This window comes from Lissotriton helveticus, chromosome 10 (assembly GCF_964261635.1).
Source record: "Lissotriton helveticus chromosome 10, aLisHel1.1, whole genome shotgun sequence".
Classification (NCBI taxonomy): domain Eukaryota; kingdom Metazoa; phylum Chordata; class Amphibia; order Caudata; family Salamandridae; genus Lissotriton; species Lissotriton helveticus.
The window spans coordinates 379,691,298-379,713,789 of NC_136071.1; positions in this window are offsets into that span (position 1 = coordinate 379,691,298).

The following is a 22,492-nucleotide window of genomic DNA, read 5'->3' on the forward strand; positions in this document are numbered from 1 at the left end:
CACTCCTATGGAAGGCCTCATCAATCCTGGAGGCAGAGTGCTTGGAAATATGTGAGATGGTGCTCTGGCATGAGCTGAGCCTGTCTGCAGCTTTCGGAACCATGTCCTTTAGCTGTTTCATGATATTGCCATACCATATACTCTTAAGTGCATTATGAACCTCGCGGTTAAATGCTATCTTGGGTTTGGCTTTATCAAAACATGTCGAGTAAGGTGTCATACGAATTGGAATACTACCCCCTCGCCAGTTCTGGCGACAGGGGTAGCACTCCACCCTTCTAGAGGGACACGACATGTACCTAGCCTGAACCCCGGTTAAAGTTAAACAGAGCCTTAGCATCCCAAAATGGATGCTGCCACCACAGACACAAATCTGACCTCCTGCTGCTGGGAGTCCTTCCAGCGAGGGCAGCTTGGACAAAGGGTTTCCTGCCTGGGGAGGTGCTAGCACCACTCCAGACAGGATTTTGTGTATTGGGTAGGACAGGGCTGAATAGAATCAGACATGCCTGGGGCACACAAGGTGTCCCTGTGCATAGGCCAGTTCAAACCGGTGCTGGGGCTTTCCAGCCCCAGTCCTGGCGCGAAACTGGACAAAGGAAAGGGGGTGTAACCACCCCCCTTCCTGGTTCCACCCAGAGGAGGGACCTAGTAGGTGATCCGGCCCCCCAGATTCGAATAAGAGTGGGAGCTGTGTCCTGAGACTTCAGATCATCCTGAATCAACTTGAAATACAGAAGAAGACTGGACTTCGACATTCTGCTGCACAGAAGACGGAAGAGAATCTCCCTTGTGGCCAAGGAGTGACCACCCTGTGAACACAGGCACCAACCAGCAACTCGACGTCTGCTTTGCTGCTGCCTCCCGCCGGAGCCCGAGCCCAGAGCCTGACAAGACCCAGACTCCCAGACTTCTCACCGCCCGATCCACAGTCCCTGCAAAGAAGGGACCCGTGAAGGCACCGAGAGACGTGGGACCGGACCTCTTGAAAGACCCCCGAGAAGCTGACTGCGCAGCATAAGAGGCACCCTCGACGCTGTGCTTTGGGGTTTGAGAAGCCCCAACCTCGAGCAGCCCTTGCACCGAAGATCAGCCCCCCAGCATCTCCACGATCTGCGTGGGGCTCTTTTGCACTGTGCCACTCGACGCGCCATCCCGGCCACTTGCCACGCGGCTAGCGGCCATCTAGGCGACGAAACCTTCAACTTACACTGCGGGTCTGGTTGCTCCAGACTTGCCCTCGCTCCTGTAAAAAGGAGCACCTGCTCTGACCTTGCTGGTCCGAGTAACAAGCCTTTTTTGATTCCTGCGTGGCTTGCATTAGCCAAGGCCTGTTTGCTCCAATCAAGTTGCCGACACCGCCAACAGCGAGAAGCCTGCGTGGGACAGCTCGTGACCGACTCCTGGACGTCTTCAACCCCTCGTGTCCACATGGCTGCAGAGAGAAGCTACACCTCGACGCCTGTTTGCACCCGACATTGCCTGGTTCCAGTCTGGTTCCACGGTAGTCACTGGCTAGTGACTTTGAACACTGTCCCCTCTGCTTTCAGGTCTTCACCTCTTCAGATCCACCCTTGGATCCACCGGAACTCTTCACATCGAGCCGCCTGCAGCATCTTCAGCTCCAAGCACCATCGACCTGCGTGACGAAACCCGACACTACTTCGACCCTATGCACCCGCTTCCTGTGGGTGAGGTAACTCAGCTCCGCCGGTGTTCCCACACTGGTACACACCTCTAGTGTCTGTGTCTAAAGTTTCATCCTTCTAGATCACTCGGAAGGTTCCTTTTTAACTAACTTTGTAACTTTTACGCACCATTGACATTGCATTGGTAAAGCGTGCACTTTCCGCACTGCACCCGAGTCCCGTGGGCCTTTCCCGACTTCTTCACTGCTAGTCCCGAACAGCTCCAGCGATTCCCTAGGCCTCTTCACTTTCCCCATAGTGGTTCTTATACCACTATTTTAGTATATGGTTTAGGTGGCCCCTAGGGCTCATCCATAATTGTGCAACTTTTGTGTATTTAAACTGTGTTTTGTTTTAACGCATTTGCTTCTGTGCTCATAAAGAGTATCAGGGTTATTTGTAGAAATAAATCTATATATATTTTCAATATATATCTGTGTGGTGTCCTTTCATTTGGTATTCAAGGGATTGTGTATGGTAAAACAGCTTGCTTCACATGCCTTTACAGAGTTTAGCCTAAGACTGCTTAGTCCATGCTACCCCTAGGATAGCTTGTCTATAAGGTTGACTTTACAACCTGCACCATAAGGGTTGCTTGGCATGGTACAAGGTGATCACTAGAACTTGTGAGCATCATATACCAGGCCAACTTCTCACATTGGTGAGCAGCGGATTGGGATTTGAGCTTGCTGTTGTTTTACCATTACAATCTTTGAAAATATCATTTGAAAGATCATACAGGTACCTGATAGGTACACTAAAACAAGACTAGATATACTTAAGTTCTACTGAACTTAGTTGTTGTAGAGGATAGGGAGTAGCACACCCTGACTACAACTACTAGATAGGTTTTGTAGGAAAACACAAGTGTAGGTAGATTGCAACACATCCACCACACTAGAGCAATGTCTGGAACAGAGGGATCCACTGGAACCACCTCTGTTGAGAGTGACCCTCCAAGGGCACCATCCAAATTTGCTATCTTTCCATTTAAGGAACTGAGGCAACTGTGTTCCATGAGAGGAATCAAAACAGGTCCTACTCCTACAGCAGGACACCTCAGAGAGCTGTTAGACCAGTCTGAAGCTCTAAAAAGCTCCAAACCAGGCCCCTCAGGGACTGGAGATGGAGGCTCTCCCACTGAAGATGATCACCCTGATACCCCTGCCCCTGTCATCCCGATAGATGAGGAAGACCAGACCCCTGGGAATTCTCAGCCTGAGGAAGAAGAAGAGGGGGAGGAGGTAGAAGAAAGTGAGTCTGATGATGATAGAGATAGCCAGGTGTTAGTCAGCAGGCTTAACCAGGCTAACCTAAGCTTATTTGGGACTGAAGGTGGGTCCAACCCATTTAGACCCCCAAATGGACTTAACCAGGAGCATAGGAGGAGGAGGAATCACTCAGGTGAGTCCAATACTTCCTATGTTTCTAGAGGTTCTCATGGTAACTCCAGAAGGGAGTTCACTAGCCCTCAGAGAAGGGAACATGAGGCCAAAATGAGAGAGGCTGAACTTAGGATCCAGAGACAAGAATTAGAAGTTGCCCTGGCCAAAGAGAAACTTGCTAGAGCAAGGCAGCCTAGAGAGAGTGGATTAGATTCCACTGGCTGGTGGCAGCACTATCCCTAAGGATAAAGACAGGTCCTATGACAATAGAAACCTGAGTAAGATTGTGCCCCCCTACAAAGTTGGGGATGATATCCACAAGTGGATGACTGAACTTGAGAGAGCTTGCAAAGTACAGCAGGTCCCTCAGGAGCAGTGGGCAGCAATCTTGTGGCTCTCCTTTGAAGGTAGAGGCCGAGACAGACTCCTCACAGTCAGTGATGGGGATTCTAGAAACTACCTGGTCCTGAAGAGTGCTCTGATTGATGGGTTAGGCTTGACCACTGAACAGTACAGGTTAATGTTCAGAGACACCCAGAAGACACAGACTCAGGACTGGTCTGAATTTGTTGAATGTGCCACTAAGTCTCTGGAGGGCTGGTTGCTGGGAAGTAAGGTTACAGACTATGAAGGATTGTACAATTTGCTTATGAGAGAACAGATTTTAAATAACTGTCAGAACCAGCAGTTGCATCAACATTTGGTTGACTCAGATCTAACCTCTCCCCAAGAATTGGGAAAGAGGGCAGACAAATGGGTCAGAACCAGAGTTAAGCAAAAGAACCAGAACCAGAAGCAGGGTGGTGACCAAAAGAAAACAGACCAGAAGGGTGGGGAGCAGAAAGCTAAAGACCAGAAGTCTTCAACAGGGCCCCAAACTAATACTGAGGGTGGGTCCCAAACTTCCAAGAAGAAGAAGAAAGAAGGTCAAAGAAAACCCTGGTGTAGCTTTTGCAAAAACACCACTCACTGGACAAGTGATTGTAAAAAGGGTAGAGCCACCAACACTGCAGCCCCTAAGGCACCTGCACCCACTAGTACAGTTGGCAGTGTTGGACCACAGACTAAGGGGGTAGTGGGTATCACCTTGGGAACTGATGGAGATTCTGACCTAGTCAGAGTCCCCACACAGGCTGTTCTGATTTGTGATGGGGAGATTGATTTTTCCCCTACTGTCAGTCCCAATAATTTGGGCAAGTACAGACAGACACCTTTAATTAATGAAAAAGTGGCTCAAGCATACAGGGACACATGTGCCAGTGTCACTATGGTGACGCCTAGCTTTGTGGACCCTGGACAGTACATACCAGGTGATAATTACCTGGTGACCAATGCCAGCAATGTCACTACTACACATAGTGTGGCAATTGTTAACTTTTCCTGGGGGGGGGGGGGTAACTGGCCTAAAAAAAGTTGTGGTTAGTGCTGATCTCCCAGTAGAATGTTTGTTGGGCAATGACCTGGAGAGCTCTCTATGGTCAGAAGTTGAGTACAGGACTCATGCAGAGATGTTAGGGATATCATCACATGTCCTTGCTGTGACCAGGTCACAGGCCAAAAAGTGCCTCTCTGAACCTCAGGTCTTGGATCCTGGAACAATGGACCAAGTAACTTCCAAGACAAGGAACAGGAGGGCAAAGGCTGTGCCTTCCCAAATGCCTACAAGTGAGGATCAGCCTTCACAGGAAGATGATTCTGAGACCCCTGAAGGAACTCTCCCTATAGAGCTTGAACCTGATCAGGTTGAGTTTCTGGGGACAGGGGGACCTTCTAGGGCAGACTTGGGGCAGGCTCAGTTATCCTGTCCTTCTCTTGAACCCCTCAGACAGCAGGCTGCTGCTGAGGCTGCTGGGAATGCTCAAGGTACCCATAAGGTTTATTGTGATGATGGGCTCCTTTATTCAGAGGGTAGAGACCCCAAGCCTGGTACAACCAGGAGGTTGGTCATACCTCTGCAATTTAGGGGCTTCCTTCTTACCTTGGCACACGATATTCCCTTAGCAGGACACCTAGGCCAGAACAAAACATGGGACAGACTTGTCTGTCACTTTCACTGGCCTCACATGTCAGAAGATACAAAGGAGTTTTGTCGCTCCTGTGTAACCTGCCAAGCAAGTGGCAAAGCAGGTGGTACCACAAAGGCCCCCCTAATACCATTACCTGTGGTGGGGGTGCCCTTTGAAAGAGTGGGGATTGACATTGTTGGACCAATGGATCCTCCTACAGCATCTGGGCACAGATTCATACTGGTGGTGGTGGACCATGCCACCAGGTACCCAGAGGCAATTCCACTTAGGACCACAACAGCTCCTGTTGTGGCCAGGGCCTTACTTGGAGTTTTCTCCAGAGTGGGGTTTCCTAAGGAGGTAGTATCCGATAGAGGTGCAAACTTCATGTCAGGTTACTTGACAGCTATGTGGAAGGAATGTGGTGTTAACTATAAGTTCACCACTCCCTATCATCCACAATGCAATGGGCTTGTTGAGAGATTCAACAAGACCCTAAAGGGCATGATCAAAGGATTACCTGAGAAGCTCAGGCGAAGATGGGATATCCTTCTGCCCTGCCTTCTGTTTGCTTACAGAGAGGTCCCACAAAAAGGAGTTGGCTTCAGCCCCTTTGAATTGTTGTTTGGACATCCTGTAAGAGGACCCCTATGTCTGGTGAGGGAAGGATGGGAGTTACCTCTCAAAAAGCCCAAGCAAGACATAGTGGACTATGTACTTGGTCTCCGCTCCAGGATGGCTGAGTATATGGAGAAGGCCTCCAAAAACCTTGAGGCTAGCCAGGCCTTACAGAAAGCCTGGCATGACCAAAAGGCTGTCCTGACTGAGTACCAGCCTGGACAGAAAGTATGGGTGTTGGAGCCAGTGGCCCCAGCAACACTCCAAGACAGATGGTCTGGACCCCATACAATCATTGAGAAAAAGGGAGAGGTTACCTACTTGGTGGACCTTGGAACTCCCAGGAGCCCCCACAGGGTGCTCCATGTTAACAGGCTGAAAGCATATGTTGACAGGAGAGACATGGGCTTGCTCATGGCTACAGATGAGGGGCAGGAGGAAGAGAGTGACCCTCTCCCAGACCATCTGACTCAGAATCCTGAGGATGGCTCAGTTGATGGTGTGGCCTTAGATGGCAGCCTCACTGAACATCAGCAACATGACTGTAGACAGGTTTTGCAGTCATATCGACATATGTTCTCCCTGACACCCAGTCAGACTAACTGGTGTACCCATGTGGTGGACACTGGTGATAGTCTTCCTGTAAAGAACAAAATTTACAGGCAGCCTGACCATGTCAGAGACTGTATCAAGGCTGAGGTGCAAAAGATGCTGGAGTTAGGTGTCATTGAGCCTTCAGAGAGCCCCTGGGCTAGCCCAGTGGTTCTGGTCCCCAAACCTCACACCAAAGATGGAAAGAGAGAGATGAGGTTCTGTGTGGACTACAGAGGACTCAATGCTGTCACCAGGACAGATGCACACCCAATTCCAAGGGCAGATGAGCTCATAGACAAATTGGCTTCTGCCAAGTTTCTGAGCACATTTGACTTGACAGCTGGCTACTGGCAAATCAGGTTAGCTGAGGAGTCTAAAGCCAAGACAGCATTTTCTACCCCCAGTGGGCATTACCAGTTTGTGGTGATGCCCTTTGGTTTGAAAAATGCACCTGCCACCTTCCAAAGGTTGGTGAATCAAGTCCTTACTGGGTTGGATGACTTTTGTGCAGCATATCTGGATGATATTGCTGTCTTTAGCTCCACCTGGGAGGATCACCTGGTCCACCTGAAGGAAGTGCTAGAGGCTCTGCAAAAGGCAGGCCTCACTATCAAGGCAACCAAGTGCCAGATAGGGCAGAGTAAGGTTGTGTACTTGGGCCACCTTGTGGGTGGAGGCCAAGTTCAACCACTGGAGAGTAAGATTCAGACCATAAAGGACTGGACTCCTCCAACTACCCAGACTCAGGTCAGAGCTTTCTTGGGCCTGACTGGGTACTACAGGAAGTTTGTTAAGAACTATGGGTCCATTGTGACTCCTCTTAATGATCTGACATCCAAGAAGATGCCCAAAAAGGTTCAGTGGACAGAATACTGTCAAAAGGCATTTGATGACCTGAAGAAGGCCATGTGCTCTGCACCTATCCTGAAGAGTCCTGACTACTCAAGAGAGTTTATTGTCCAAACAGATGCTTCTGAGTTGGGAGTGGGAGCTGTGCTTTCACAACTTAATGTAGATGGTCAAGACCAGCCCATTGCTTTTATTAGCAGAAGGCTGACCCCCAGAGAGAAACGTTGGTCAGCCATTGAGAGGGAGGCCTTTGCTGTGGTGTGGGCCCTGAAGAAGTTGAGACCATACTTGTTTGGCACTCACTTCAAGATTCAGACCGACCATAAGCCCCTCTTATGGCTTAATCAGATGAAGGGTGAAAACCCCAAACTGCTCAGGTGGTCCATTTCCCTATAGGGGATGGACTTTACAGTGGAGCACCGCCCAGGGACTGACCATGGTAATGCAGATGGTCTCTCCAGGTACTTCCACTTAGAACATGAAGACACAACTGGTCAAGGTTAGTCTAATGTCCCTGCGTTTGGGGGGGGGGTTGTGTAGGAGAGTAGGGTCTGCTATCCTATGGTCACCCCAAATTTTTGCTTTTTGCTTCACTGGTTTATGACTTAATGTGGCTGTGGGCCTGCTAATCAGACCCACAGCCTGCTGTTCTCTCTCTAAATTGTTACCCATGTACTTTAGGTGCATAACAAAATTGGAACTGGTTCACCTTATTGGCCCCTGTAACAGTGTACCCAGGTACCCAGGGCATAGGTGCTTCCAAGGCCTACCAGGGGCTGCAGCATGTATTGTGCCACCCCTGGCCTGCCCTCCATATTTGACACAACTGGCTGATCACTCAGCTGGGGTAAGTCGGTGTAACCACCCCTTACTTAGGTGTATATGCCTATACCTAACCTAAAATGGACACATATGTTCCTATCAGCCACTCCTATGGAAGGCCTCATCAATCCTGGAGGCAGAGTGCTTGGAAATATGTGAGATGGTGCTCTGGCATGAGCTGAGCCTGTCTGCAGCTTTCGGAACCATGTCCTTTAGCTGTTTCATGATATTGCTTTACCATATACTCTTAAGTGCATTATGAATAGGGCTCCCGGTTTTCCGTTTTTACGGATTTTTACATATAAATACATACGGAAAACAAGTTTTCCTTTATCTGTATTTATATATAAAAAACGGGAAAATACTAGTATATTTTGCTGTGCTGCCGTCTGGTGCCTCACCTTCCTTAGAGGGTTAAGAGGTGACAGCTTTCCCGGCTTCCCGTGTGCACACAGAGCTGCCAGCCGCACCCAAGTACTTCACAGGTCTTTGAAAGACCATTTATTTGGTAATGAGGCTGCTTTGTTATTTCACCCCTTTTAGAGCCCCTGCCAGAGTCAGATTAGGACGGACTTCATAGCTGCCAAAGTTTCAGATTGCACCCGTGTTTTAGAAAAAAAATGTAAAGACTGACATATGAAGATGGAGTTAACTGCATTTGGGATTGGTTAAAAGAGATTGTTCTATATACAGCCATGCGTTGATTTCTGGAACAGAAGTTTCCAAATACATTTTCCACATTGCTTTGCAGAGACCTCTAACCTGTCCCCATAGCCATTGATCAACATCGACATCGCAGTTTCATAACGAGCCCACAAGAACTGTCTAACTGTGAAAACAGTTCATGAATTGCAACGTTTAGTCAACCATACACGGTCAGCTAAAATAATTCACCATCATCCTGTGCATAAGACAACCTTATGTCTACCTTTCTGGTTTAAAAATATTATGATGTGATGTACATTTTATTTATAAATCGCACGTGTGCGGAAGCTTAAAGGCGCTGCAGCTGAACAGGCCGTAACAAAAAACTTTTTTTTGTTGCTTTTTCATTTTAGTTTTGAGAAGTTTCCTGCTTTTCAGCAATGGAGGATCAGAGCGTGGCAAAGGGATGAGTATTGCAGAGCTTGGAACCGATATTACACATTTTAGTTATTTTACCCAGGTGACATTCTTGGCTGGCCGCACAATGCAGCAAAGATAACACAACCTCATTGAGCTCTAAACGCCTCCAATAATCACACTAACACCTTACAAATAAGATCGGGTGTCACACAGAACATTTTGCCCTGTCAAAGGTTTTTAATGGATTCTAACAATGTCAGGAGGGAGCTGAACATTTTTTTTAAAGACTGCAACCAGAGCGGAGCGCAACTCTGGGAGACTCTGCTGCTTTGTGGGGACCTAAGAAGAGGTGAAATACAAAAGCCCCATTAACATGCAAATGGTCTTTTAAAGACCTGTGAAGTGCTCGGGGCGGCTGTGTGTGCGCCCGGGAAGCAGCCTGGGCTAACACACAGGCAGGGTGAGATGACAGAGGGAGGCAGAGGGAGGGAGACAGAGGGAAAGGGAGTGAGGGGAGTGAGGGAAGGGAAGTGAGGGAGGGAATGAGGGAAGGAGTGAGGCAAGGTGAGGGAGGGAGTGAGAGAAGGGGAGTGAGGGGAGGGGAGGGAGAGAAGGGGAGTTAGGGAGGGAGTGAGGCAAGGTGAGGGAGGGAGTGAGAGAAGGAGAGTGAGGGAGGGAGTGAGGGAAGGGGAGTGAGGGGAGGGGGGAGAGAAGGGGAGTTAGGGAGGGAGTGAGGCAAGGTGAGGGAGGGAGTGAGAGAAGGGGAGTGAGGGAGTGAGGGAAGGGGAGTGAGGGGAGGGGAGGGAGAGAAGGGGAGTGAGGGAGGGAGTGAGGGGAGGGGAGTGAGGGGAGGGGAGTGAGGGGAGGGGAGTGAGGGAAGGGGAGTGAGGGAAGGGGAGTGAGGGAAGGGGAGTGAGGGAGGGAGTGAGGGAAGGAGTGAGGCAAGGTGAGGGAGGGAGTGAGAGAAGGGGAGTGACGGAGGGAGTGAGGGGAGGGAGAGAAGGGGAGTGAGGGAAGAGGAGTGAGGGAATGGGAGGAAGGGAAGCTTACAGAAGCTGGTACTTACTTGGGCCGGGGCCGGAAGCAGAGTCCCAACTTGGAGTGTGGCGAGGACGGCTCCATTAATTACTAAAGCAGCATCTGTCTGCAAGGCGGTGGCTGCAGGCTCATGAATTCAGCCGCGAGCCACCGCAGGCTACCATAATTCAGGGGTTTGTCGAGGCGTATCAGTGATAGGATCCCTCTAGGCTTGCGCCAGTCCAGTGAGTAGTCCCAGGCGCAGCATGGCCGTCCAGTGACACACAGACCCAGGGCTAATGAACGTGCGCTGGGTCTGCATCAATCTCAACGGACGCTGTGGTTATTCACTGAACACAGCTCTGCACGTTTGTATCATGGGAATTCAAGCCAATAGGCTTAAATCTTTTAAACAGGAACAAAGAGTGGGGGTTAAGTTCTACCCAACAGCAATCTTCCTTTCTCCCCAAGCAGGAATCTAATGACCCAACATGACCTGTGTCCTGCCTGCCTCCAGGCCTTCAACAGAGATCACAGATTGGGGCTTATTTACAAGCTCCTCGCGTTGCATTGTCAATTTAAAAAAATGTGGAAAAATACTAGCTGTAGCGTCATCTTTTGCTTGTGGCAAAAATAAATGTGGATAAATACAGAAAAAATGCCCGAAAAATAAATATGGATAAATACAGACGGAAATGACAAAAAAATAAATACCATAAAACCGGGAGCCCTAATTATGAACCTCGCGGTTAAATGCTATCTTGGGTTTGGCTTTATCAAAACATGTCGAGTAAGGTGTCATACGAATTGAAATACTACCCCCTCGCCAGTTCTGGCGACGGGGGTAGCATTCCACCCTTCTAGAGGGACACGACATGTACCTAGCCTGAACCCCGGTTAAAGTTAAACAGAGCCTTAGCATCCCAAAATGGATGCTGCCACCACAGACACAAGTCTGACCTCCTGCTGCTGGGAGTCCTTCCAGCGAGGGCAGCTTGGACAAAGGGTTTCCTGCCTGGGGAGGTGGTAGCACCACTCCAGACAGGATTTTGTGTATTGGGTAGGACAGGGCTGAATAGAATCAGACATGCCTGGGGCACACAAGGTGTCAATGTGCATAGGCCAGTTCAAACCGGTGCTGGGGCTTTCCAGCCCCAGTCCTGGCGCGAAACTGGACAAAGGAAAGGGGGTGTAACCACCCCCCTTCCTGGTTCCACCCAGAGGAGGGACCTAGTAGGTGATCCGGCCCCCCAGATTCGAATAAGAGTGGGAGCTGTGTCCTGAGACTTCAGATCATCCGGAATCAACTGGAAATACAGAAGAAGACTGGACTTCGACATTCTGCTGCACAGAAGACGGAAGAGAATCTCCCTTGTGGCCAAGGAGTGACCACCCTGTGAACACAGGCACCAACCAGCAACTCGACGTCTGCTTTGCCGCCGCCTCCCGCCTCCCGCCGGAGCCCGAGCCCAGAGCCTGACAAGACCCATACTCCCAGACTTCTCACCGCCCGATCCACAGTCCCTGCAAAGAAGGGACCCGTGGAGGCACCGAGAGACGTGGGACCGGACCTCTTGAAAGACCCCCGAGAAGCTGACTGCGCAGCATCAGAGGCACCCTTGACGCTGTGCTTTGGGGTTTGAGAAGCCCCAACCTCGAGCAGCCCTTGCACCGAAGATCAGCCCCCCAGCATCTCCACGATCTGCGTGGGGCCCTTTTGCACTGTGCCACTTGACGCGCCATCCCGGCCACTTGCCACGCGGCTAGCGGCCATCTTGGCGACGAAACCTTCAACTTACACTGCGGGTCTGGTTGCTCCAGACTTGCCCTCGCTCCTGTAAAAAGGAGCACCTGCTCTGACCTTGCTGGTCCGAGTAACAAGCCTTTTTTGATTCCTGCGTGGCTTGCATTAGCCAAGGCCTGTTTGCTCCAATCAAGTTGCCGACACCGCCAACAACGAGAAGCCTGCGTGGGACAGCTCGTGACCGACTCCTGGACGTTTTCGACCCCTCGTGTCCACATGGCTGCAGAGAGAAGCTACACCTCGACGCCTGTTTGCACCTGACATTGCCTGGTTCCAGTCTGGTTCCACGGTAGTCACTGGCTAGTGACTTTGAACACTGTCCCCTCTGCTTTCAGGTCTTCACCTCTTCAGATCCACCCTTGGATCCACCGGAACTCTTCACATCGAGCCGCCTGCAGCATCTTCAGCTCCAAGCACCATCGACCTGCGTGACGAAACCCGACACTACTTCGACCCTATGCACCCGCTTCCTGTGGGTGAGGTAACTCAGCTCCGCCGGTGTTCCCACACTGGTACACACCTCTAGTGTCTGTGTCTAAAGTTTCATCCTTCTAGGTCACTCGGAAGGTTCCTTTTTAACTAACTTTGTAACTTTTACGCACCATTGACAGTGCATTGGTAAAGCGTGCACTTTCCGCACTGCACCCGAGTCCCGTGGGCCTTTCCCGACTTCTTCACTGCTAGTCCCGAACAGCTCCAGCGATTCCCTAGGCCTCTTCACTTTCCCCATAGTGGTTCTTATACCACTATTTTAGTATATGGTTTAGGTGGCCCCTAGGGCTCATCCATAATTGTGCAACTTTTGTGTATTTAAACTGTGTTTTGTTTTAACGCATTTGCTTCTGTGCTCATAAAGAGTATCAGGGTTATTTGTAGAAATAAATCTATATATATTTTCAATATATATCTGTGTGGTGTCCTTTCATTTGGTATTCAAGGGATTGTGTATGGTAAAACAGCTTGCTTCACATGCCTTTACAGAGTTTAGCCTAAGACTGCTTAGTCCATGCTACCCCTTATAGCTTGTCTATAAGGTTGACTTTACAACCTGCACCATAAGGGTTGCTTGGCATGGTACAAGGTGATCACTAGAACTAGTGAGCATCATATACCAGGCCAACTTCTCACATTGGTGAGCAGCGGATTGGGATTTGAGCTTGCTGTTGTTTTACCATTACAATCTTTGAAAATATCATTTGAAAGATCATACAGGTACCTGATAGGTACACTAAAACAAGACTAGATATACTTAAGTTCTACTGAACTTAGTTGTTGTAGAGGATAGGGAGTAGCACACCCTGACTACAACTACTAGATAGGTTTTGTAGGAAAACACAAGTGTAGGTAGATTGCAACACATCCACCACACTAGAGCAATGTCTGGAACAGAGGGATCCACTGGAACCACCTCTGTTGAGAGTGACCCTCCAAGGGCACCATCCAAATTTGCTATCTTTCCATTTAAGGAACTGAGGCAACTGTGTTCCATGAGAGGAATCAAAACAGGTCCTACTCCTACAGCAGGACACCTCAGAGAGCTGTTAGACCAGTCTGAAGCTCTAAAAAGCTCCAAACCAGGCCCCTCAGGGACTGGAGATGGAGGCTCTCCCACTGAAGATGATCACCCTGATACCCCTGCCCCTGTCATCCCGATAGATGAGGAAGACCAGACCCCTGGGAATTCTCAGCCTGAGGAAGAAGAAGAGGGGGAGGAGGTAGAAGAAAGTGAGTCTGATGATGATAGAGATAGCCAGGTGTTAGTCAGCAGGCTTAACCAGGCTAACCTAAGCTTATTTGGGACTGAAGGTGGGTCCAACCCATTTAGACCCCCAAATGGACTTAACCAGGAGCATAGGAGGAGGAGGAATCACTCAGGTGAGTCCAATACTTCCCATGTTTCTAGAGGTTCTCATGGTAACTGCGGGACATCATCAACACCTCCTTCGACACAGCGACCTTCCCGGAGAGCTGGAAACATGCCGAACTCAGCGCTCTACTGAAGAAACCTTCAGCGGACCCCACCGGACTCAAAAACTACCGCCCCCATCTCGCTCCTCCTGTTTCCGGCCAAAGTCATCGAGAAGACCGTCAACAAGCAGCTGGCCGCCTTCCTCGAGACGAATGGATCCCTCGACCACTCGCAGTCCGGCTTCCGGGCCAACCACAGCACCGAGACCGCCCTCATCGCTGCCACTGATGACATCCGAGCCCTGCTCGACAACGGTGAAACAGCGGCCCTCATCCTCCTAGACCTTTCCGTGGCTTTCGACACTGTCTGCCACCGCACCCTAGAGCAGCGCCTCAGCAACGTCGGAATCCAAGAGAAGGTACTTGATTGGATCATCTCCTTCCTCGCCGGTAGGACGCAGAGAGTCCGCCTCCCCCCTTCAGTTCAGAAGCCACCAAAGTCATCTGCGCCGTCTCTCAAGGCTCCTTGCTCAGCCCCACCCTCTTCAATGTCTACATGAGCCCCCTTGCGGCCATCGCACGCCAACACAACCTCAACATCATCTCTTACGCCGACGACACCCAGCTGATCCTCACCTTCACCAATGACCCCGCCGCCGCCAGAGCCAGCCTACACGAGGGGATGAAAGACGTAGCTGAGTGGATGAAGAACAGCCGCCTGAAACTGAACTCAGATAAGACGGAAGTCCTCATCCTGGGATCTTCGCCCTCCGCCTGGGACGACTCCTGGTGGCCCCCCGCCCTGGGCAGCGCACCCAAACCAACAGACCACGCACGCAACCTGGGCTTCATCCTGGACTCCTCCCTCTCCATGACCAGACAAGTCAACGCCGTATCCTCGTCATGCTTCAACATCCTGCGCATGCTACGTAAGATCTTCCAGTGGATCCCCACCGAGACCAGGAAGACGGTCACCCAGGCCCTCATCACCAGCCGACTGGACTACGGCAACTCCCTCTACGCCGGAACCACTGCCAGACTCCAGAAGAGACTCCAGCGAATCCAGAACACCTCAGCAAGACTCATCCTGGACATCCCCCGACACAGCCACATCTCCGGACACCTGAGAGACCTGCACTGGCTCCCGGTCAACAAGAGAATCATGTTCCGACTCCTCACCCACGCACACAAAGCCCTACACAACCAAGGCCCAAGATACCTCAACAGCTGCCTCAACTTCTACACTCCCACACGCCAGCTTCGTTCCACCAACCAGGCCCTCGCCGCTGCCCCCGCATCCGAAGAGCCACCCCAGGAGGAAGATCCTTCTCCTACCTCGCCGCCAAGACGTGGAACTCCCTCCCGACCCACCTCCGCCTGACCCAAGACCACCTCGCCTTCAGGAAGCAGCTCAAGACCTGGCTGTTCGAACAGTAGCGGACCCCCCCTCCCCAAGCGCCTTGAGACCCTCCGGGTGAGTAGCGCGCTATATAAATGCTGTGATTGATTGATTGGTAGGTGTCCCTTCATCCAACAGCAGCCTGATCGTATCAGACACTTACTTACACATACTTAGGGAACACCCTGTACTACTGGTAACAGACTTTCAGGATCTGCCAGCAAGCTGGGGCTGCTGCCGACCACAGACACAATTCTGCCCTCCTGCTGCTGAGTTGAGCTCGGGTAGAATAAGGTAGAACAATAGATTTCCTTTCACAGGGAGGAGTGGCCACCTCCCAGACACAACCTATTGTGTTGGGATGGGTTGGGGTCAGCGCCATCAGACTGCTTTGAGGAGCACATTTAATGCCCTCCATGCATACTACGGTTTGTGCCAGTTCAGGAACCTTTGGTTCCCACTCTGACGAGAAACTGGACAACGGACAGGGGCGTATCCTCCCCTATGTCCAGGCCCTCCTCTGAAAGGGAGCCCTAAGTCATTCAAACCCATTCCCTAGGGTACTTAAGGGCTCTCCTGTGGGTGGATCCTCAAGTTCAATGTGCAAGAAGACTCACATCTCAAACGAAGACACTATTCGATCATCTGGACACTTAAACTTCAATGGACTTCAACTGGAACCGAGCCTTCATCAAAAAGACTCCTGCAGCTCCTGGTCTCACTGTTATTCAGGTCTTCTGTCTTGTCTGTGTCTGTACTTCAGCCAGGTTCTCCAGAAGGCATGTGGGCATCAAGAACATCCGAAGTAATCTCCTTGGAGTGAAGGAATAACCGCCCTGCATCTGCAGGCACTGCAATGTAGCTGACCGGTCTTCTGCTCCTGTCGTCCTATGGACGTCCCACGGCCCAGCAACACAGGTGGTGGTTCTGCAGCTCCCTGGGGGCCTGACCTATCATCTGTGCAATTTTGAGCACAGTATCCCTCGTTGGAGCTTCTGGGACCAAACCCCTGTGCACTGCGTAAACTTGCCATTGCAAAGGTTTGTTGGCTCTGCACTCCTGAGATCTTTAGATTACAAGAAGCACCAGCCTCGAGCACCTCATTCCTCGAAGATCAGCGACCTCACTGCATCCTCTGCAACATAGGCTTCTATCTTGGGTGAGCTACCTGAGGTCCTCCTGTGACTCCTCTGCCTTTAGCACCATGGGAGGTTCCTTGTGTCCTCAGCTCCTCTGAGTCTTCTGGTCCAAGTCCTGTTCTCCTTTGCAGGTCACATTCCACTTTTTTAGTACATGGTTTGGTCTTCCCCTGAAGACAGTGTATATTTATGCTACTTCCCTGATTATTTTGAAGTATTCTTATGTGTATAGTTGATATCTCCAGGTAGGAGATATACCAATGTGTTAGTGACCCTGCTGTGTAATAAATAGACTTTTGTTTTTCTAAAACACTGTATGGTTCTTCTTTGCCAAAATTTACACTGCCGATTAAATGTGCAGAACAAGCTGATTTATACTCATTGAAGATTAGCCTGAAAGATGCTTTCCACAGTGTCCACTTTCAGAGCTTTCTATGGTTATCAAAGACAACTAAAATCACCATAAGGGTTGCCTGGATCAGTGCCAGGTGCATCACTCCTGAGAGTGTGCAACATACACTAAGCCAGCCTCCTATAACCACCAAGTATCCATCACCCCAGTCATAAAAAAAGAAGTAAAAAAAGAAGTGGGGCTCTAACCAAGTTAGGCAGTATGTAAGTGACATCACAGCGCGTGACATTGCACATGACATCACAACCCATGACCTCACAGGAAGTGCTATCACAAAAAATAGACATCAAATTCTAGGACCTCACATATGTTAGGCAGTTCTATAGAGCGTACATTTGAGCGTATTACAATATTTAACAAATTAGAATTTGCATCAGTGTTGTGCAAACAAAGTGATGCAACCCAGGTGCAAGATCTAGGCCTCCACTTATTCATGTATTTATTACAACCCTGCCAGAGAGGAATTGCCAACAAAGAGAAACTTGGCAGTATATCTGTTCCGCTTAATTGGCTGCAAAGTCTGCATTTTAACATATCTTATGGGGTAAAGGCACCTGCTCAGAGATCTTTATGTACCCAGTAAATCTCAGGAAATGATAATGATGAGATAACTCTGGAGGTTAATACACTTGCTGGAGAGACAGGTGTTTTGTCTAGTCCCAGTTTTTGAATCAAAGTAGCATAGAGGGTTAATATGTCTACTGCAAAGCACATCATGTGGCACACCGATGACTGATTTTGTATTTTATGTATATGGGTAAGTGGGTTATTGCTTTTAACACAGAGATCCGTTAGTTATTTGCAGTTCATAAATCATAATCCTTCTAATATAGCACAGTGAAGTATGAAGGCAAAGACTTGTGCCTTCTACACCTTGTAACCCTCTCAATCGTATGCAACACATCCAGTAAATTGATTGACACACATATGATTTATTGTTCATGAATAAGGTGTATGATTGATGTAAAGCACTGCGACACCCGGGATTGAGTTGAGTAGCGCTATGAAAGAAACAAGACAAAATAGTGGTATGGAAATTGTTTGTGTAAATATTAGGACAGACCAACACATCTGTCACAATGTAACCTAAGATGTGTGCTAAGACTATATCTGATGCTAATTATTCTCATGTTCCAGAGCAAGGTTTAACTGCTCAAACTAAACAATTCATCAAAACATAATCCTTTGAGTGGCTGAATTGCACAGTGTGAAACAGTCAAATATGGTAGGGTCTTGGCAGAGGAGGGGCAGAATGCAGACAGCAATCAACAAACTACCTCTGTTCCTTTTGTCCTGGAAATGTAGACTGCAGGCAGCCCTGGTAGCAAGGACGAGGTGTGAAATAATTCCTGGAGTTTTGCAGCACAACAAAAGGGAAGATCACAGGTCAAGTACAGGGCCATTTGCAAGTCAAAACAATAATGCTTTAACTTGCCAATGGCTCTGACAGAAGAGAGAGGGGAAATACTTGTGTCCCCTCGTCCCCCTCACCCTTGTCCCTCATGGCCTTCCACTATAAAACCTGGGGGGACATATCCCCTGCGTCCACTATACTTCGAACACCCATGGTTGTGGGGACCCCCAAATTCAAAGTCACTCAGCTTAAGTCAAAGATGAAAAAAAGCACTGAGCTTATCTGCAGCTGAAATGCCATATTGGTGCATTCTCTATAAGCACTGCATAAGGCAATTTGTCATGAACCACGCAGTTTGGTCAACTGGGGTAGCCAAGATTCAAAAAGGGGCTAGTGCGAAATCTGCAATAATTGCCTTTCCCCTGAAATATTAATTTCTGGTCCAAAGTTATTTCTCCATTATTCAAAAAAGACATTCTTGCATAGGTTGTCAAACGTCATTGGCATTTCCTTAGTCTCCCTTTCAACCGAAGATTCACAATGTTCTGATGGATCAATGTCTAATGTACTTTTGAATGTAAGTATTTAGCACTAACTAACCCAAAGATGTCTTTGTACTTTACGCTTGACAAGGCAGAAACACAACATTTTAGTCAACGTTAGAAGATAGAACTGTAATAATTTTTTCATCACCAGGACGGGTTCTGCAGATAAATGATTGACATGGCATGGCCCTGCCAAGTGCCTCCATAGGAGCCTCCTGCTGCCGATATCACTGCTATAGAGGCTACACTTCTGACTTTGGAACCTGGGCTATAATCACGACTTCAGGCCTTGTCTTAAAAGCGTGGGACTCTGGGAGAGTTTTCATGACGGAAATTGCACATATATAGAATGTAATTCTGTGAATGAACTGTTTAAATCCAAACATGATGTATGCAATGTTTACTAATCCCCATGCCCGCATTAATGTACGATGCACTTTGATGGATGTTCTCCCCAGCTACACCTGGGAGGAATTAGCCTTGATTACACTAAAATTTTACTCCTTGCCTTCCCTACTAAATTCAAGGCAGATAGTCTTTTATAGACTGCTAAAAGTGTTGAGGGGAGTAAAATAATTCAAGGTTATACTTTCAATTTAATCATGCTGTTAAAGGTACGATGACCAAACAAGTCAACGCCGTCTCGTCATCTTGTTTCAACACCCTGCGCATGCTCCGAAAGATCTTCCGGTGGATCCCCACCGAAACTAGGAAGACAGTCACCCAGGCCCTCGTCACTAGCTGACTGGACTACGGGAACACCCTCTACGCAGGCACCACAGCTAAACTCCAGAAAAGACTCCAACGGATACAGAACGCTTCGGCACGACTCATCCTGGACATCCCCCGTCACAGCCACATCTCTGCCCATCTGAGAGACCTGCACTGGCTCCCCGTCAGCAAGAGGATCACGTTCAGACTCCTCACCCGCGCACACAAGGCTCTCCACGACATGGGCCCCAAATACCTCAACAGCCGCCTGACATTCTACACACCCACCCGCCAGCTCCGTTCCGACAGCCTCGCCCTCGCCACCGTCCCACGAATTTGCAGAACAACTGCCGGAGGAAGATCCTTCTCCTACCTGGCAGCCAAGACATGGGACTCCCTCCCCACCCACCTATGGCGGACCCAGGACCATCTCTCCTTCAGGAAACAACTCAAGACCTGGCTGTTCGAGTAGTAGCAACTCCCCCCCCCCCCCCCAGCGCCTTGAGACCCTAGCGGGTGATTAGCACGCTATACAAATTCGCTGATTGATTGATTGAAAGGGCCACAGACTCTGCATTTCAGTTTTGTGGATTTATCATAAGGCCAAAAATAATTGAATATAAACACAAATCAAAATATCAAAGTATATAGGTACATAAAAATCAACACAGAGCAGAGTCTACAAATATAATTCATTCGGCACAAAAGGCATAATGTATTGAACTCTAAAATCACAATGCAACAAAGAATAGAAGCTGAGTCAATTCTCTTTTCTTTTGAAAAGAAAACAAAAGGATCTTTCCCTACTCTGCTCTACATGAAAATCCTACCTATTTCCCGATATCCTATTCAAAGGTGTCAGCATGTATTAGCTTCTAAGAAGTACTCACGTCAAATGGGTCTGATAGCTTAAAGCCTCCGAAAAAAAGCAGAAGTCCCTCGAATCTGTCCCTGCGCATCATACATAAAGGCAATGTTCAACCCACAATACGTCACAAGGTAAACTTTTCCATTTGCAACATCTTTCAGTAAGTTTCCACAGAAACTTTAATTAATTCACTTCTTCTTCCAGTGGCCTTGGTTTCCAGATAGGCCAAACACGAAAGGCGTCCAACCTGTTCGCCTTCCAGCCTTCTTCAAAACAATCCGAGTATCTCCTTAAATCTAAGAATAACGAGGTTGAATTCCTGCACCTTCAGTAGGGTGAGAACACACTGTCTTTGAGTACAAAAAGGATTCATTTAATTATAATTCTTGAGCAACCAGGAGAAACGAAACTTAAAACATTCCTGCATTTGGGGCCTACAATTCAGGCAACTTAACTAAACGCAAATTATACATTGCACGAGGTAGTATTTCATCCTGCACATTATGCATACAGGAATTATAGGTTTCTTTAATACATACAAAATCCTACTTAAATGTGTACACTACATTTTAATGCTAATATAACTTTGAATAAATGCATCTTAATAACCATGAAACACTGCAAACGGCAAAAATACATGTGAGTGCATTTAAACCATGAGTATAGAGCGCCAATACAATTTAGAGTGCTGTAAGCACTCTATCAGTTCTCCCTTCTTATGACTAGTATCATAACATCAATATTCTACCCTCTCACAGTTTTCTCCATGTAGAAAAGACTTACCTAAACAGAAGTTGTAGCTTGCCATCCCTGTCTAAATCTTTCTAATCCTTTGAGGTGCAGACAATGACTGTCCTGCAGTTCCAACTGCTACTCTCGTTTTTTCAATGAATTTTCATTAAGAGGTGCTCATTGCCATTTGTAAGCCTTGATGGCTCCAAATAGTACTATTATACAAATGACAGCTATTATGATTGGTTTCAAGATGTATCCTATTATTCCTTGTCCCAGGCTTCCAAACCAGCTTCCAACCTCTCCAAGGGCCCGATGTAGGAGCCCTAATACCGGTCGGAAACGGCCGATTTCGGCCGTTTCCGACCGGTATTAGGGTTTTCTAATATAGGAGCATGCTTTACAGAATCGGTATTTTACCGAATCTGCATTTACAGATTCGGTAAAATTACCGTATCGGTAAATACAGACTCGGTAAAAATACCGATTCTGTAAAAGCACATGTAGGTAGCACATCTTTGAGTGCCGCAGGCCTTTCAGATTCGGTATTTTACCACCCAATCCAATTGGGTGTTAAAATACCGAATTCAGGTGTGCATGCACATGTGTACCCAGGGCATAGGTGCACCCAAGGCCTACCAGGGGCTGCATCATATCTTTTGCCACCCCTGGCTGGCCATCCAAACTGACACAACTGACTGATCCTCACCTGGGGCAAGGTCGTGTAATCACCCCTTGCTTAGATATAGTATTCCTATGTCTAACCTTATATCTATGATTAGATCAAAGGGAGAGAGAGGACTAGGTAAGCTAGGCCAGATCCCCTGGGTTATATGTACAAATATCAAAAAAGGACTAGCTAGGTTAGTAGAATATAGAAGACTCTATAGGTACGTCGAGAAGCAACATAAGGTGGGGAAAAGCATTGTTTTCCTCATAAAGCCCTCACCCACCGACCTAGTCGGTGGCATGCTTCATCATCGGGCCCACCACAGTGGCACCGAATGTGCCCCGGGTGTGCTTCAACGCCAGGAGACTGCGGAGCTGGTATGTTGCTGAGTGTGCAGTGAAAAGGGGTGAGACAGTGTAAATTAAAAGCTATGCAAGAGGTCCCAGCACCCGAGGGTAGATTATCTTTAATGAACTGGGCCTTTGCTAGCGGATAAAAAGGCAAAGAGACGCGGTGGAGTGCTGATTATGACCTCCAGCGTCTAGTGCGGTCTACATGTTTCAGCCAGTGCCTTGTTGAATTTAAGCTGGCTTTCCTCAGGACCATTTAATATGTGCAGGGTGCAAAATAAACTTAATTTAAGTGAGGGTGGTAATTTGGCTATGTGTCGCGCTCGCTAAGGCGCTATAACTGTTTTGAGGGGATTCCCTCAAGCTTGACCAGACCGAAAATCTCGTGAGTAATATTGAATCGCTACAACTACAAACAGGGTAAGCCACCTTTTTTCCTCCCACAGGTCGGACATTTGTTGAATCTACCTTTCTGCCAACAGGGTCTCTTTCTCTGCCAAGCCACCCATGAAGCTTTTTACAAGGAAAAACAGAGTGAGGACCTAGTACCATACTT